This window comes from Desmodus rotundus, chromosome 1 (assembly GCF_022682495.2).
Source record: "Desmodus rotundus isolate HL8 chromosome 1, HLdesRot8A.1, whole genome shotgun sequence".
Lineage (NCBI taxonomy): Eukaryota > Metazoa > Chordata > Mammalia > Chiroptera > Phyllostomidae > Desmodus > Desmodus rotundus.
In genome coordinates this window covers 189,631,648-189,651,276 of record NC_071387.1, presented here as the reverse complement: position 1 = coordinate 189,651,276, position 19,629 = coordinate 189,631,648, and the positions used below count along the sequence as shown (strand labels likewise).

The 19,629-nt window shown below is 38.0% G+C and overlaps 1 long non-coding RNA gene across 1 annotated transcript; it reads right to left on the bottom strand.

Annotated features, from left to right (window-relative positions):
* Positions 1–3,386: 3,386 nt before the first annotated feature.
* Positions 3,387–8,560, bottom strand: LOC128781329 (uncharacterized). The gene is made up of 3 exons (XR_008427308.1): positions 8,435–8,560; positions 3,939–4,148; positions 3,387–3,671 (listed from the first exon to the last, which is right to left on the bottom strand). It is a non-coding gene; the product is annotated as an uncharacterized lncRNA (long non-coding RNA).
* Positions 8,561–19,629: the final 11,069 nt, after the last annotated feature.

Here is a 19,629-nt window from a genome sequence, read left to right as displayed (position 1 = left end):
CACAATTGTTTTTAGCAGTGAGTCTCTAAAAGGAAAAGGAAAAGAAGGAAATAAAGGAGAGAGGGAAAGAAGGAAAAGAAAGGAAAGGAAAAGGGAAAGGAAAGAAAAGAAAAGAGAAGAAAATGAAAGAAAAAAGAAAACCTTACTTGAAAATTGAATTAGACAAGAATTAAACAAAGTACTTTTTGGAGTAATAGCAGGAAGAACACATGGAGCATCAGTACTGTCACCTCGTCTAACTTCCCACCGCCCCACTTCCACCCGAAAAATGACACTAAGTGGTCAAAAGGTACTTTCATTCCCCCACTCAATAATGATTCCCGAATGTGGGCCCAGGCCATAAATTCATGACAAAGAGAATGATTCAGGATGAAAACTGTTACTCCCCTGCCACACTGTCACTTATATCAGGGGTACATGAAGTTAATTTATTGAGAGCATCTGAGTGAAGTTTCCATAAACTACAAAGTCCCAGGAAGAAGCAACTTCTTTATTCCTCTGGATGTTACCATCTACGCTGCGCGGCCCTGAGGCCTGGCAGCCCTATTACCTGTCCAAAGATGAAGTCGACCCGCAAAACGCAGGTGCACAGGATTAACACCACCCTGTAGCCATCCTCCTTCTGGATGTCCATTGTTTCATCCAAGGAGCCAGTTTTTGTTGGGTTTTCTATTTCTTATAGTTTTCTGTAGAAGTCAGCAAACTCCAGGAAAGAACCTGGCAGTAAGCATTTCAGACCCAGTGGACTCTATCATCTCTTACTCAACTCTGCTACTTTACTGAGAAAGCAGCCCTAGGCAATACATACAGAGAGCCTTGGCTGGGCTCTAACACATCTTCATTCACAAAATATAGACCATAAAGACTCTCTCCTAGGTTTTCTTCTATAACTTTTGTAGTTTTAAGATAAACCTTAAGGCCTTTGACCATTTGAGTTAATTTTGGTTCATGAGGCAAGTGATGGTTGTGTTCCAGCCCGGTTTATTTGTTGAAAAGATTTCCCTTTGCTGAATGTCTTTTGCATCTTTGTCCACATCACACTGCTGATTGCTCTGGCTTTAAAATAAATCTTGACAGCCTTAGCATAAGTTCAATGAGCCAATCATAGAAAAACAAGTACCACGTGATTTAACTCAGATGTGGAATCTAATGAACAAAATAGAAACAGACTCATAGATAGGGAACAGACTGACAGCTGTCAGAGGGGAAGGGGGTACAGGGATAGGTGAAAAAGGTTAAGGGATTAAGAAAAAAATGAATTCATAGACACAGACAACAGCATGGTGATTACCAAAGGGAAAGGGAGGGTGGGGCAGAGTAGAAGAGGGTGTAAGGGGATAAATAGGGGAGGAAGGAGACTTGACTTGGAGTGGTGAACACACAATATACAGATGATGTATTATAGAATTGTAAACCTGAAATTTATAATTTTATTAACCAATCTCACCCCATTAAATTCAATAAAAAATTAAAATGAATATTGAATAGGTAAAAAATAAAATTGACATAAATCTTGAAATCAGGCAGTTTCAGTTCACTTAATCTAGGATAATATTGGATAAATAAAAGCTAAGTTCAGTTAAATTTTTGATTGTTTCTATTAGATAGACTTTGTATGTAAAATCTATTTTTGGTCTTGTAACCTTGCTAAACTCCCTTTTTAATGTTAGTAGAATTTTTATAGATTTCACAGAATTTTCTATAGACTTTCATGTCATCTGTAAATGGACTATTTTAATTCCTGATTTATTATAAGGATGTCTTTATGTCTCCTTTCTAATCTCCCTAAACTAAGACTTCCAGTACAGTGTTAAATAGATATTTTGTAATCTCTCTTGCATTTTTCAAAAGACTGCTGAGAAACTCCAGATTTGGAATTCAGAATTAAGGTCTCAATTACTAGAACTGAGCAGTATTAACTGGGGGATGTTTAAATAAACTAATGTTCAGTGGTCTGATATTTGGTACATTATTAAGTGAGAAATTTGAGTCTCAGAAATATATATCTGTGTGTGTATCTGTATGTGCAGAGAGAGACATCCCATATATTAATGTATTTTAAAAGTGCTTCTATAAGAGTATTATATATCTCTGTGAGTATTAATATCTCTATCTTTCTATCATTTATTTATATATCTAGGAATGCACAGAAAAAATGTCTGAAAAAATGCACTAAAAATTGCTAACAGTGTTTTCCTATAGAGGCTGGGCATAGGGAAGGAACTCATATTTTACTACATATAATTTACTACTTAAAATCTTTTTACTTTTATTGATTACTTTTACTCATGTAATTAAAATACATTTAAAAATAAAAGCAATAAAATAGACAAAATATGGACAAAGATTTTAAAAGTGGCTCCCTGAGAAAAGTATCATTATAGTGTTTTCCATGATCTTCCACATGCTTCTCTGCATGTTATTTTTTGTTATGATGACCATGTATTGTGAAAAGAAATGAGCTTTTGTTCTTAAAAAATGTGCCCATGAGAAAGTACACCATCACTATGAAAGTTAAGCAATTTCATCAAAACAATTGACATGGGTTGATTAAAGAATGAGAAACTAAATTCTAGGTTATTAAAATAAACTGTCAGAATCTGTTTTCCAAACCAGAAATACTTCCTCTGAAATTCAAAGTAGCAAAAACATCATCTTACATTTTTATAAGAATTGAATTTTAATCAAACACACTGACCATCAGTCAATGTATATTCCCAGCACTGGTGCTCCTGTGGAGATTTTAGAACCAAGATATCAAAAACATGCAAGCAGAATTAACATTCACTACTCATATATTTTCTGTGGAGTTGTATACGTCTTTCAAGTGTATAAGTTAATCCTTATAATACATATGACATTTATTGCCATTTACCCACTCTAAAATGGCAAATAAGAGTTCAAAAATAAAGGCTCTATTTTTTATTATAGTGTTCTTTACACTTTTATATTCAAATGCACACCCACACACATTTTCATTAGTGTTGTTAATTAAGGTCAATCAAGATTGTCCAGAGGCAATAGGAATGCAAGCTGACAAAACATCGCTCTTCTTGCACATTTTATCAATGCTCTAAAATGCTTGGCAGTCTCCCTCTTCCACTGCTGTACCTTTAAACTACACATTTCCTGAAGTTCGTGTGTAGCAGTATTGCTCTTTACTGTTTCAAATTACGTAGGACCAATGCAATGTAGGAATCGTTTCTGAGTCCTCCTGTATCCTGCTTTTGGCATCCTTGTCTACCACTCCTGGTCTGTGCAGCCTTGACCTTGGTTCCTGTGCATATCGTTAGGGAAATTTCAAATCAGGAATGTTGAGATGAGGAACAGAGTGAAAACTAAAAGTGTGAGTCTCCTCTAAGACCAAAGTCCACGAGATTAGGACTTACATTTTATTCTGTGTAATTTATTGTTTCAGATCTTACAGTTAGGTCTTTGATCCATTTTGAATTAATTTTTGTACGTGGGGACAAACTGTAGTCTAGTTTCATCTTTTGCATGTGGCTTTCGAATTTTCCCAGCACCATTTGTTGATGAGGTTTTTTCTCCCCTCAGTTGCATGCTTTTGACTCCTTTGTCAATATCATTTGCCCGTATATATGCGGTTTTACTCCTGGGCTCTCAATTCTGTTCCATTGGTCTGTGTGCCATTTGCGACAACGTGGATGGGCCTTGAGAATAATATGCAAAGAAAAGTCAGTCAGAAACATGCAAAGAAAGAGGGGTACGTGAGTAGTAAAAGGTAAAAGGGGCCAAATATATAGAAGAAGATTTGATTTTGGGTGGTGGGCACACAATAAAATATACAGATAATGATCATAGAATCATACACTTGAAAGCCACTTAATCTTATTAACCAATGTCACCCCAATAAATTTAATTAATTAAAAATAAGTAATAAATGAGTAAGTGTGAATGTCTTTCATTTAAAAACCTACCCGGCCTCTGCTGGCATGGTGCTCTCCTCTATGAAGGCCTCAGGGAGCCTGGCTCCTTCCAGCCTGGTGGCCTAATTTGGCATCTTCAACAATCCAAACAGCCAACAGAGATGGAAAAGTGATGAATGCAGGGAGCAAAAAGTTGCGTGGGCAACCGTACGACATTTTCTCTGATATCCCAATAGCCATAATTCAGTCACATGGCCACATCTAGATTCAAGGAAGATTAGAAATGTAATTTTAATTTCTGTTGTTTATCTGTTTAGAAAATTAGTACCAGGGGAAATTATCACCGTCTCACTGACCCACTCTTACTCCCAAGTCTCAAATGTCAGCCAACCTACTTATTTCACAATTTAGCCTATCTTATTTTGCCATGTCTCATTTATTTTAGTTTGATGCAATCTGACATGTGTGGTTTCCTGTGTATCAGGACTTTCCAGGGATTTTATTATTATTATTCAGCTTCTTAAATCCCACCCCAAATCTGTTGAATCAGGTTTTCGTGGGCTCATTTTGCATTTTTAATGGTAACCAAAATGTTTTTTAAGAGACCTGCTTTTTGTGCATGTGATGAACAAAAAATCACCCTCAATATGTCATAATACAAAGAAAATAGAAACTCACATTATTTTGCATCTGTAAATCACCCCTATATTGGGCCCAAATGTACCTCCTACCTCCCTTGTTTCATTTCCTTTATCTCTATGGGCATCTCATTCTTCCACTTTCAACTACATCACCACTTGAACTCAAGGAATTTTCTTGTGTCCATATGAATTCCTCTGCAAGGACTTGTGCTTTTGGGACTTCTCCCTACTTAGCTGGTGACCCGGCTGGACCTCTCTCCAAGTTATCTCAGGTACGGGCCAGACATGGAGAAGAAGGGATGTGTGAACCATCCCAGGGCCCCTACATCCCTGCCAGCAATAACGCCTGCAATCATGTCGAGGTGGAGGATATTTTGAGGCCTTTTTCCCTCGAAGTCTATGATGTCATAGATGTAGATGTTTTAGTATGACAGCTCCGAACATACGGAAATGTCATTAGATGAAAGTCAGTCGTTTATTATAAAGCAAAACTGAGTCCTGCATAGTAGATCTAACCCATCTCCTTGAAACATTCGGATTAAAGTATTCACCATGAATAGTTTAGTCTGAGACTAAATAAATGTACATGAAGAGCAGATACTCCTGCTATACTGCTACTAAATAAACACTTCAGTGTGTTCTTCATGGGGTCTTTGGTGTTGAACTGGATACACCTTGCTCTTCTCCGGTCCAAATGAGAAGGAGCGCTAGTTAAACAAAATTGGTGTTAAATTTTACCAACCTCCTGCTCCCACTGAGTTTTACTAACTTCTTGATTGAGGAAGCAGTAAGAATAAAGGAAAAGGTTGAGAATGCATGTTTTAAATAGGCCAAGGAGGATATTTTCTTCATTTTATTCAAACCCCATGCTGTGGTTTATTCAAAACCCTCTGTGGTTTTCTTGTTATTTCATGATTTTCAGGGGGGAAAAAGCAGCAGGAATCATCTTCAGACTTTATTTCTGTTTATTTCACTTTTTAAAGTGGTTTTCTTCAGTGAATAGCTTTAAGGCCCAAATACTTAGCTAAGCAACAAACTATTAAAAATAAATACTTTCAAAATAATGATTTTTAATAACAGTAATAAGAAAGAGCTCGCTTTGATTTAAATTGCCACCCAAACTCATCCTATACCTAATAAACACATTTTTTCTATGTCCAATTATCCTGTGTCCTGCCTTCAGATTTTCTGCCTTCCCTACCATGTGTCTTTCTCATTTTGAAAAAATAACAACCAAAAAACCCAAACTATCAAAAACAAACAAGCAAAGCTTAACAATGTAGCTAGAGGTTCCATGTAAGGCAATAAAAATTAAATATTTGCAAAATGGATTATACAACACAAAAGAACTCTGAGATTCTTTGGAAAAACTAGAAAGTATGAGATCCAATAAATCTGGGAAGCCCAATGCACTATATTCTGTTATTGCAGACATCAGCCAGGTATTGGCTGAGGAGAGGTGATATATTTACCAGTGTTTAGAATCCAGACTTGGGCTTCGGTCTGCTTTGGCCCATACAACCCCTTTAGCAGTTAATGTCCCTGTAAACACAGGCAAATTGTATACCCTCACTAAGTCTAAATATCTGTAGCCCTAAAATGGGGTTGATGATAATACCTACCTCATATGGCTGTTGTGATGATCATGTACAGATTCTACCATAGTCGCCTGGCCCAGAGAAAGCACTCAATAAGGTGAGCTATTAGTCATTATATTAGAAGCACTGAGAAGTCTCCGTTTAAGAAAAAAAGTCTTTCCTTAACCTAATATTTTCCGAATTTACAAATAACAATGCTCTTTTATTTTTCACAGTTCATCTAATAGCAACTCTAAAATATAATGGATTAACCTCACCCCTGCACATTTTGGAAAGTCATTTAATATAATTCGTCAAAATATACTTTCCCAAAAGAGAATAATTTAAATCCTTAACAGTTCTAGATTTGTATATGTTTCTCCTTTAAATATCATGTATTAGAAGTATGTTTTTGTCAGGGGAAAATTCCCATTTATATCTTCTAGTCTACATTTGGCATTGGCGCATCCACACTATCTAGACAGCAGCATATGCAAACTTGATTGAATCCCACATTTTTTTCTCTTTCCTTTTTTAAACCAAATGTCACATAGTTGAGTTATGAGTTTTTACTAAGGCAGCCTACATATTTTCTTACCAAAAAAATCTAGTCCTTAATTAATTATAGTGTACTTCTTAAAAAGTTAATTTACAACATCTAAAGGTTACTTCTCATTGCTATAAAACTGATGCATGCAAATTTTTTGTTTTGGGGTGCTTGTCGCTTTATTTGTTTTTAAGACCCCTCTTTTATTTGGAGAAGATTCTTGCAAATGTTTCCTGGTTTTAATTAAGGAGATTCCTGGAACATGGCCCTGGCTGCCCTAGTGCCCTTGCACTTGGATTTAACTCTTCCTGCTCACATCACGTTGAGACTTAAACAAAAACCAAAACATCAGCCCCTGCACTGCAGGTGTGACATGAGGGCAGTTGGGACCCTCCCACAAGGACAGCTTGAGCTCAGCCTGTTTCCTGAGCTGCAGGCAAACTGGCCTGGACCTGTGGTCCACCCCCCTCAGCAAAGGTGCCCCATAAGACTGTGTGAGCCACATGCTTTCAGATGCAAAAAACAGAGCTTCACTGGAGTGCCCTCAAGCCATAGGGGCTTTAAGCTTGTGCCAGGGGGTGCGGCCCAGCAGCCTCAGGCATTTGGGCAGCTGTGAAGATGGACCACCTGGAGACTGAAATGAGGGCTACTTGGAGCTCTAGGCATCCCCAGGTCTCAGCAGCAAGCCCAGGAACCTGCCCTCCAGACCTCACCATCAGCTTGGTTCTCTGGGCTGCCCCCCACCCCACCGCTCCTCCTCTGCCCTAGATGCTCACACACGCATATCCTATCACTTCAGTCCTGACCTTCCAGGCTCCCTTAGAAATTTCTGCTCCCACTTCTAACTGCCTCATTCTCCTGCCTTCCCCCCATTGAAGTTCCAGAGGGGAGGGATTCCCACTGTGTTTGACTCCCCACCCCATCTTTTCCCATCCAGACACATCACAAGTTGTCCTTGAGTTTTAATCCTGTCCTGTGCTAGGAAATGGCCCAACACAAGCTCCACCTGTGTCTCGGTTTCTACATTTGCAATATAGGGATAATAACAGTACTAACCCTATAGGGCTATTGTGGGAATGAAATGAGTCATCACAGTTAAAGTCTCAAGAAGTGTCAGGCAATAGTTAGTAGTACTATTGTTATTATTCACAGACAACAGTTGCAACAGCAGGTGTTGACAACAGAATTGGGAATTTCTTTAAGCTACAGCAACCTAGTAGATGAGCAGACCACATCTGTTCTAGTATACATGGATTCACCTAATTTTGCTTAACATATTCATGGCACATAAACCACATATCCACAAAAATGTTGAAGAAGAAAGAAAATATCTATGTATCCATTAATGCTCAATTAGAAAAAGGATAGAATATACTTGAAATATAATTATTCCATTTAAACAAAGTTAACATTAAATTTTTGATGTATTTTTCAGTCTTTATGCAAAGGTATATGTATAAATACACATACACAATATACACACATGCATATGTGTATTGTACTCATATAAGTGTATGTTACCGAGCAGACTGGGGCCCATTCATATGTCACCATGGTGTAAGAACCAACAATTAATGCTGGAAGGAGCAGGTCTTTATTTACAGTGTTCCAGCCTTGGGAGAGCTCAAAGCACCTCAGCTCAGAGTCCTCCTTTCCCATGAGACCCAGCACTTTCCATGCTCCCCACCAGGTTACTAGCCAAAAACATCTCCCAAGACTTTCCCATGTTCTTTTTATCTCATCTTAATCCACAAACAATTCTCCAGTCCCTCTGGAAGTTACCAAAGTTGCCATCCTCACACAGCAGCTCTCTCTTTCGGGATCTGGGGTACATGGTCAGCAGCCTCTATGTAATAGTCCAGAAAAATGTGTGCTGTGTTCTCTGGATCATGGTGAAACTCAGGAAAGGCACAGGTCTCAAAAGCCCAGGTAAAACCCAGGTGCAGCAGGTCAGGATCTTGCAAGGAAGTCCTCTGCAGCTCCGGAGTCAGCTAGAGCAGGCACGATCACAGCAGAAGCATCGCCTTTCTTATTAGTCCAGGCCACATGGCCTCCTTCCTTCCTTCCCACTGTAAACTACATAGCTGCTTGCTTATCTCTCCCTTCCAAGCTGCAGGGCAAAAATGCCTTACTTCAGACGGCATGCCTCCTCCCTCACTCCTCCTGAATGGCCAAGAGTGCAAATGGCTGACATGCTTCAGTTAAAATCCTCACCCTGCACCTCCTCCATAATCCATTTCCAACTCCTCCCACAATGGGCTACATCTGCCCATTCCCTGTATCTTCTGCCTTTCTCCAGCTGCCATTGCTAGTCCATGAAAATGTGACCCCGAGACACAGAGCAAACCACCTCCAAGCTATCCTGCAAGCACAGCAAACCCCCAGCTACATCACGGGTTAAGGTCACACCCATCGCCTGGGCCCTGAGTGTGGCAGGCACAGGTTTTTAGCATAGCTCTGAAGCTAGCCAAGGTGCCATAGATATGTAAAGTCGCTCAATCACATGCTCCACTTCTCCCATCCCTCAAGCCAGGTTAGTGGGGGTCCAGGGGACTTTTTTTCTGGCCCCTACTCTACCCCCATTATATATACACACATACATGCAAGTACACATATAAGTACATATATATAGTTATATTTTGCTTACACCAGTTTGTGTCCTGTATTATAGCATTGTCACAACCATTTTCTCACTGTTTCAAAATTTACAGAACAAATATTTTAAAGATACAGCATATTTCCTCATATTTATATATATATATATATATTCTATTTCTAGGGATCTAGGTTATACGTAATACTGACTGATATACGTAATACTGTGATGAACATCTGAGCATTAAAATCTTTATTATAGTTGTTATTTTTAGAGAGGTTTCCTAAAACAGTAATCATTTGACATTACCTGTCAAAAGGAAGTTACACGTGACAATGCATTCGTTGAGAAATGGCTCTCAAGCAGTGATCAATTTATACCTCCATTATCACTGAGGAAGCAACTTTTGTCATCTTTCTTCCCCTGAGGCTGCCCCTTGGCATTACACCCCTGGCCCACCAGAACCAGGGGAATTTGGCCAATGGGAGGCACCAGCAGCAAATCAGAGGACAGGTGAAGAGAGAATTTGTGGTGCTTCTTTGTGTGACTCCATTCGTGGCGGAGACAGAGGCAGTGCCCCTTCCCTGTAGGCCATCGCTGCTCTCAGGCAGTGCTCTTCTATAACTACAGGACTCGGCGAGGCCTGAGAACCAGTTCTCAGGCTTAAGGGCAACAGTAGTTTCCTGCTGCTGCTGGCCTAGGGGTGCTGCAGTCTCTGGTTCCCGTGAATCCTGCCCAAACCATTATAAATGTCCTTCCATTATATTCCCTTCAACCATGGAGATACCACTTGTTTTCCCTCTGGTTTGTGATAGAATATAGTGAAGCCTGATATAAAATGATATCTGATGTTATTTTTAGCTACTTGAATGTATTAATGTCAAAGATGAAAAATACATATTTATTAAGTACCCCTAAAAAAGAGATACATTTATCAGGGGTTTTTTTAGTCTTATACCCTTCCTCCAGTCATATTTTTTTATTATTGATGTCATCTGGCATTATGTACTATTACATTATGATATATAACATATGTGACTATTATTTATAATATATTATTACGTTTAAAGTTATTTGTATTTTTACTAAGCAAATTTGAGAATTGTGTATAATTGTTCCATTTAATTTGTTCATGATGGTTATTATTTAGCTCTCAAAAGATGGCTAACCAGCTTCAGTGCTTGGCGTGACCCTGTTGTAGCATTACTCCTTCTGCTGTTGACTTTCTGCTTTCCTTTGCACTCCTGGTGGGCTTCAATAATTTTTTGAGGGGTAGGGTATATGAATGGTATGTGGCATAAATGTTTCCAAAGCAAGAAAAAAAAAGTTTTTTGCTTCCATATGTGATCTATGTTATTCCTATAAAATTCTTGCATCGAGGATTTTTTTCTTCTGAAATCTCTCTAGACATTGTGCCGTGGTCGACATGTTAATATTGTGACAGAACAAAATAAGGTCACTTTGATTTGTTTCATAGGAAAGATATTCTACTTGAGTTATTTTAAATTTCAAAATATAATATGCAAAAGTTTCAGCAGGATAGTTTAACATGGGTTGTTTTCCTTCTTTTGACTCATACTATATAGTAGACCCTTATTGACCACTGCAATCTGCAATTCAGGATTTCATCTCAAAAAAGTTATGATTAGGTATATATTTATTTATTGCTTTGTTGATTTCTCTCTTCCTTAAAAGTTATTTTCTGGTCCCCTATGTGTGTTCTAGGCTCCTTATATAGCTTATTCTTCACCTATTGTAATCTTTCACAATTAACATGCATTATATAATTCTACTTTAATTTTTTTTGCTTTTGGTATTGCCTTATTTCATAGGGTAGTTTTTGTGTTAGCCTAAAAACCTTTCTGTTCATCTAAAATTATAGTTTATGTATTTTTGATGGTGTCAACTTCACTAATTTTTGAAATCTCAAAAGGCAATGATTTCTAAAGTCTTTTTCCTAAAACAGCCTTTTTCAAAAGTGTTCCATGTTTATGCTTTCTAGTTCTGATGTTCTGTGTTGCTAGGAGTTCCCATATTGGCCTGTCTCCATTTACTTAATTGGAAATAAGACTTCTGGTTCCTGAAAGTGGACACATTGTTACAGCTAGAGGTCTAGTCATTTGTGATTCTTCCAATATGAAACAATGGACTCAATGAAAGGCACTTTTGTCTGATCTTGGAAGACTATTTTTAGGCATTAAAAGTTACTCACTCCAGAAGAGCAACTTTGGATCTGAACTGCTATATCCAGAAGAGACTAGGGCGCTACCTACAATGGTTCACTGGGGGAAAAAACAAACCCTTATGCTTTCACTTTTCTCCTTTTTGGTCTCTGGTAGTAACTATATTTATAAATTCCCAAACTCTGCATATATCTATGACTTTTTTTAAAAAAGCGTAGATTTATTGAGGTATACTTGACACCTAACATTATGCAGGTTTAAGATGAATTGTGTGACGTTTCGATACATGTATATATTTCAAAATGATGACCACTGAGGATTGGTTGACACCCCCCGTAATCTCACATAATTACTACTTGTTTTTTTGTGGTGAAAGCATTCAAGATCTACTCTCTTAGCAGCTTTCGGGTATGACACAGTATTGTTAACTATGCTCACCATGTTGTACATTGTGTCCCGAGTATTTATCCATCTTCTAACTGGAAGTCTGCCCTTTGCTGACATCTCCCCATTTCCCTGGCCCACAGCGTCTGGTAGTTACCATTCCGCTCTCTGTTTCTATGAGCTCAGCTTTTGTAGACTCCACATATAAGTGACATCACACAGTATTTCTCTTTTAGGTTGTGTTTCATGAACAAAACAAGCAAAAAGTTGCTCATGTTTGATAAGTGGTGGTGATACTTTCTTAGTCATTTCATTTTACAGTAATCTTGAATGATAAACAAAATGTGGGAAATAGTTTACACGACAAGTATCCATTATAATCAGATTTTTGGCAAATAATTTACATTCATATAGCTGAATAATAAATCAACTTCATATATTTAAAGTGGAAAGTTGTGTAGAAAACAATTAGAGCTTTGTTGAAAAGAAATAGGACCAACAGGATGACAAAGTATCAGTGCCAGTTTAAGGACTTGGGTTTAATTTTTCTAGAGAAAATATTTTTGTCTTTCTTTCACTTGGAATTGCTAAAATGCAAGAAGAATTCTCTGGAAAGTAGGGAGTTGAAAAAAAGCAACCGGATGCATGAGGAAAATTAGAAAAATGGACAGTAGCTACCCAGAGAGGAAGTGAAATTGGTTGAAATTGAGATAATGTCTATAAATTGATGAGATGTTACAACAATATAGAATACTGATTGAAGATCATGCTCTTCTTTGATGTCTTTTCAAAGAATTTGAAAGTTTACATTTGTCTTATGGCACATAATTTATGTATTATTTGTTCTATTTGGGTGCAAATGATCACTTCATAAACACAATAAGCTCCTCAGTGGGGCAAAACCATATCTAAAGCATCTTTATATCTTCAAAATATAACAATAAAATGTGAAAGAAATTTACAGTTTTAGAAATGAAACTAGGAGTTTGTTAGGAATGATCTAATCTAACTCCTTCCTGCAATGATAAAGAAATTGAGATGCAGAGAATGTTGATGCTGTGTTCAAAAATAGTTACTGAACTGAAATATGATGTCAAGATTTTTAATTCCTAGGAGAAATCAATTTTTATTGTAGTAAGCTGAATATTTTACTTAGAAAATGAAAAATTACAAATTAAATCTGAATGTATATATATACACACACGTATATAGATAGGTAGATAGATAGATAGATACATAGAGAGACAGATAGATACACAGATACATAGATAGATACATAGATAGATCTATCAGTTGCATTCCTGGGAAATCATCATTAAACAAAAACAACAGGTTTTCTGAGCAGCTTTTTATTCAATAAACATAATTCTGTAACATGATTTCAATATTGAGTTCTATTTTATAATTTTAAAAGCTTCTTCAACATAGTAATTAATACCAATACTGTTTAATGTTTGGTTCAATGTTATAGTTAATGCCATACTTTCATAGTAAGAGTGTAAAAGCTATCAATCAACAAATGCATTTGTGAAGTCACAATTATTATATTGGACATATTTACAAGGATTATTACAGAAATATTGGTAGGAATATAAATGCCATATTTTAAAGTTCAAGAACATTAAAAGGTTCCTGTAGCCCCCTCAAATGATACAAGTACATACAGTAGATCAAATTAGATAGAAATGTTAATTCCATAGTTACAGATGGAAAGATTTGAATATGTTTACTATAGCTTTCTTATTAGATATACTCATATAAAGTGGATATTTTACTACTTCATATGTGTGGATATTTACATGTCAATTACTCATGTGTACATTTTATTTTTTAAGGATTTTATTTATTTATTTTTAGAGAGAGGGGAAGGGAGGGAGAAAGAAAGGGAGAGAAACATCAATGTGTGGTTGCGTCTCATGCGTCCCCAACTGGGGACTTGGCCCATAACCCAGACCAGTGCCCTAACTTGGAACCAAACTGACCACCCTTTGGTTCACAGGCCGGTGCTCAATCCACTGAGCCACATCAGCTACATTTTAATTATTAAACCATGTTGGAGACGGTATATTTTAATACAATTTTGTGTAGAGAATAAGAAATCAGCCTGCTTTTTCTCAAAAGGGAAAGCAAGCTGATGGAGCCCTCAAATTCATCCTTCCCTTTTTTCTTAAGAAATTGCTTGCCTTTCATTTTACTGTTTCTCCTGAAAGCTAAATTATGGGGGAAAGGTAAGATCATAAAGAATAGAATAGTAGCTAAAGAGGAGCCTGGATTAGGGAATGACCTTGTAGAAGAAAGAATACAGCTGCTTACCACCCTGGACCATCTACCTAACCTTGAACTACTACACAAGAGAAAAGTAAGCATCTACTTTATTTGAGATGCTATACATTGTGGTCTTTTTATTACTGCAGCTTGGGCTGTCCACTAAATAGTACAAACCAACACATACAATTGAAAATGCCAGGATAAATGATGATGGAAGGAGATTTGATTTGGGGTGGTGAAGACACGATACCATACAGTGATGTATTATAGAACTGTACATATGAAACCTATATAATTTTGTTAACCAATTTCATCCCAATAAATTCAATACAAATGCTTAAAAAAGAAAATATCAGGAAGCTTGGCAAATAGAATGGGATATTCAGCACCATAAAAGACTTAAAATATAACTGTTTTCTTGTAATCAGTTAATAAATCATAAATATCTAGGCCATGTTTCCTAAAAACCAATTATATGTTTCAAATCTTATCAATGTTAAAAATTCTCCACATGCAAGAATACTCAGGTTGAATGTATTCAAACTTAGCAGGAATACTACTGAGAAAACTTAGCAAAATGAAATTTTTATTCTCACATAATGGATTTCACTGCTGCAAAATTCAAGGCAGATCCACCTGTGAGCACCATTAAATGCTGGATAATAGCAACGTAAGTGACTATGTGGAATTCATTATTTTCTCCCTGAGCTACAGCCACAAGAGATAGCGGGAGAAAAGGCCAAACTCACATAATGAGTACAGTCATAACAAACTTTTTAGATAGAAATTTGAATAATTTACAAGTCCCTAAACTAGCTTTATGTTAACGTGACTGGCAAAAATGTGCACCATAAAAATTATAAGAATCTTATATTAGTGTTCTTTCTTTAATTTACTTTTGGAATGTATTTGGGAGCACTAGACATACTCATATTGCCTATGTATTGAGATGTACTCTGTTTATTTATTATAAGACAATTTATTATAAGAAAATTAGAAAGGTATCTAAACAAGCCCACATGTGTTCCCTGAAGTCTAATGCATTCTAACTAGTCCACTCAGTTAAACAATTAGTTTCAGTTTATATAACACATATAAGGGGAAACCCAAAAACTCCACAATTATTTTCTGGAGGGCAGGCCTTTTGTAGAACAGGCTTCCTTTCCTAGGTGAGTGTTTTAGGAACCCATCTGCATCAGTGTACCAGCTGGGGTTGTTATGAGGGGCTGTGTTTGACCTTAGTGAATTTGTTTTGAAGACTTTTTCAATGCATTTACCCATTTCATGGTGGGTGATTTACGAACACACCTGCCCACACTGTGCTGAGTGTCCATCAGTTTTGGGCCAAAACCAGCATGAACCCCAGGCCCCACCCTCCCCCTATTTACCCAATCACACCCAGAGCAAATTTTTTTTGTTGTTTCCTGAATGAAAAAAAGTCCTCAAAAGGAAACATTTTGCCAATATGGAAAAGGCAAACAAGAAACAGCAGAAGCACTAAACGGCATCAAAATCAATGACTTCAAAAATGTTTGAGCAGTGGAAAAAATGTCTCGATAGGTGCATTGTCTCAAATGGGGAGTACTTTGAAAATGACTGAAGTTTAAACATGTAAGAATAAATACACAATTTTTACAAATAAACTAATTTGTGGGTCCCCCCTCATAGAAGCTAATCAATGTTTTTCTAATGCATCATTTTAGATGTGCAAAGACGCATTAATAGTGTCATCAGACATCTGTAAGGGACAACTCTATGGAACACTTTGCACCTTACAATCTGCATGAAGGGATGAACGGAATGTGTGCATGAAACCGGGAGAGCTGGCACTCGTGCCGCCTGTCACCTACCAGACCCAATAAGCAGAGACAGGGACCAAATCTTTATGGGCGCTTTATTCAGAGGGCCAGTGGTCTCAGAAGATGGCGGGGTTGTACCCTAACAGACCGTCTTCCCTTTCCTTTCAAGCCAGCCTTTCTTATAAGGGTGCCAAAGTGTAGGTAAGAGATTTGAGATTCAAGGGGAAAAAGTGCAGGTGAGGGATTTGGAATTCAGGAAAGAGGTTAATCAGATAAAAGCTGCAGTCCAGCAATTTCCCCAACATCCTTTCACCTGCTGACCAGTCATTATCTTTAACTGTGTCCTGTGTCCTGTGTCCTGGGATGCACTGTCTCTCTCTGGAACACAGTGGCTCAGACACCACCTTGGTCTCTTATGGTCTCTCCCGGAGCACAGAAGTCAATCACTTGTGGTCTCCTGGAGTCAGGGTGGGCCGTACCTGCAGTTCCTGAAACAACAGTTTTTCATAGGCATTAACTACTAGGCTTATTAACTGCTACCTTAAACCAAAGTTTTCCCAATCTTGGGTCCCTCGTCATACCAAGAATGGATATAATAAATGTCAGCTCTAGCAGACTGACATTTATTGTATCAAAAATAAAAACATTGAAAATAAAACATGGTTTCATATCCCAGTTTCAACCTTTCTCACTTTGGTTTTTAATTATATTATAAGTCATTTAAAAAGGTTAAGATAAGAATATTAAAGACTGCATCTTAATATTAAATTGAAAGCTAAGTAATAAACTGAATATATAATACATATGGTAATGTATGCTTTCTGTTTATTAGTGGGACTTTTGCCCCCACACAGGGTGGGGCAAAAGTGGGTTTACAGTTGTGTGTATGCAAAACCAGAGTTTAATCTTGTGTTACTATTTATGAATTGTTGCATTATTTTCTGTATGAACAACTATAAACTCACTTTTGCCCCATCCTGTATGTAACTCCCATAAAATTGGCCATAAATTGCTTACGTAGTAATATTCACGAGCTACTACAGCCAAGAGGCCCATTACAAAGCGCCATCATGCCAACGTTTCTGCTCAGCTTTGACAGAGGCTGTTGTCCTGTCCTTGCTATGAAAGAATTAACAAAACAGTCCCACTCAACAGCTTGGCAAGTCCCTAAAATGTGCCTCAGGGAGAGACAGGAAGCTGCCAATCCAAAAATCAGAGAGATATAAGCTATTTTCAGGTTTTAGGTCTTTAGGACTAGGTTACTGAGAAGACTTTTGGAGAGTTTTGTTGGGAACTCTTTTTTTTGGAAACTCAGTATTTATAATACTGTTTTCAAGAAAAAAAAAGGCAACAATCCCAAAATGAGCAGTGATGCTAAATCTCATGTCACTACACCAAGACTTAGGATTTCTCTCCCAGAAATACAGTGTTAAACCAGTCAGTCAGAAATCGCCCGTCAGCACTAGCTATGTCATCTGCCTGAGAGGCCCCTGCCATCCCCAGGGAAAGAAAGCAACCTTGCAAACACCTACCTGCTTTTCTGCCTAGTGTAACTCCCTTGTTCCTGTTCCCCTCGGGCTATAAAAGTCTCCTCTTGTGAAGCATTTCAAGCTCCTTTCTCTCTTCAGTGTTGCCCAATTCTAATCAATCTTAGCTCACATAAATTCTCAAAATGTTTAATAAACCTTGGTTAAGCTTTTAACAACTCACGCTGAACAGCTAAAAAAAAAAAGATCTAAAAATTGCTGTAAGAGCCTCGTAAGAAGCTTGTATTCTCCTGTCAAGCATGTTCGATTTGAAAAACAGCAACAACAAGTCTTATCCAGACTGGGAGCCACAGCTAATTGCTTTTATAGTTTGTGCGTTCTGCAGCTTGATAGCGGAGAGAAATGAAAGGTACACTAGAAAGCAAAAATCAGTTTCGAGGGATGGGACAAAAATTAATGAGCTCTTAGTTTAGGGAGAATTGAGAGAAGAAAGCTGGAAGGTATCCCCTGAGGGGCTGAAACAAAAGCAGGAGGAGTTTTATCAGGCATTTAACAAGTCCTTGTGGAGATGAAGGAGCCTAGTCAGTTCAGACAAGAAAGGAACAGGGTAGCACCAGCTTCATGTGGTGAGTGTGGAGCAGAACACAAAGAAAGATTGGCAGAGCATGAACTACCAAAACAGAAGAAAGAAAGAATCAAATCATACCAAAAATGATCTTACTGTCTAAAATTTCTTTGCTCGGTAAACTGTTAAAAATGACACGTAGAGAAAATTGAACATCCCGGATGGCTCAGCTCACTGGATGAAAGAACCCAGAGTCTAGAAAAACCCCGCCAGGAAAGCGATAATTTTTATGAAGTGGTTTTTACAGTGCGGTTCCCAGAAGGACCAGCAATATTAGCATCACTGATATCTTGCTAGAAATGCAAATCTCACCCCCATCTTCACACCGGATAAATCAGAAACTGGGGGCAGGGCCCAGGGACCTGGATTTCCATAAGCCTTACATGTGATTCTGATGTGCACAAAAGTTTAAGGACCTCGGCTCTATGGAATATTGACTTACTCGTTATGGGTTTGTCACAAACTAAAATGCACAAACGATTTCATGTCAGTGCTCTGTCTAATGCTTTCATTCTCATTAGAATGCAGTGTTTAACTAAGAAAATAAAAATTACTCAGAAATTAAATATGTATAAGATGGTTTCCAGTAATTTCCCAGAAACACTGAGAGTCTTTAATGAACTAGGGACTCCCTTTATGAGATCATTGACACTTTGGCCTCCTGGGCTAGCTTCGAGAGGAAATTACCAATTTAGGATTAGTACCCACCACTGCCTACCTTCATTTACCTGTTCCAGCACTACCTTTGTTGAAAAACCAAGCTGCCAACACTGACCAACACTGAGTTCCCCATGTGATTACCCCACACCTTAAACACATCAATCACCCACTTTGTGGCCAGTTGGCAGCTGAGGTGCCAATAGGCAGGCAATACTCTTTAAGGGTAAGGTGCCATTCTTCATAAAGAAATATTTATACGCATGTAGAGACCTTTGTGTGGTATTGCCTCCTTACTAGGAAAAATTCACAAGTCCACGGACCACTGGGTGTAAGCAGGCTACGTCCATTAGCATCTGTACAAATGATCTGCTAAGAGAATGTGTACTTCTCACTCATGCAATTCTTGCATCCTTCTCCTCAGTGGGGCTGAGGGACAGAGCAAAAATCCCATTTATACCATATGATCTCACCTTTAACTGGAACATAATAAATAGAAGAAAAAAGGAAAGAAAATATAACCAGAGACATTGAAGTTAAGAACAATCTAACAATGGGCAGGGGGGAGTGGGGAAGGGACAGTGAGGAGAGGGGATTACAGGAACTACTATAAAGGACACATGGACCAAATCAAGGGGGAGGGTGGAGGTGGGGGAGGGAGGGGGGTTCGGCTGGGGTGGGGTGGAGGGATGGGGAGAAAAGGCACACAACTGTAATTGAATAACAATACAAAAATTTTTTTAAATAATAAATAAATAAATAAAAGCTGTAGTTGCCACCTGGACACTTTAAGCTCCTTGGGTTCAGGGACCAGCAGGGAAGAAAAGCGGTGCTGTCTTACCAGGACAAACAGACCATGACCATCAGACAGACGTACACAGTGGACGCAGGGAGGGAAGCACTGAGAGCCAGCTGACTTGTTTGGTGCTGCTTTGGTTGCCTTTGTCCAGTTGAAACTATAAGGCCATAGGTACAGCA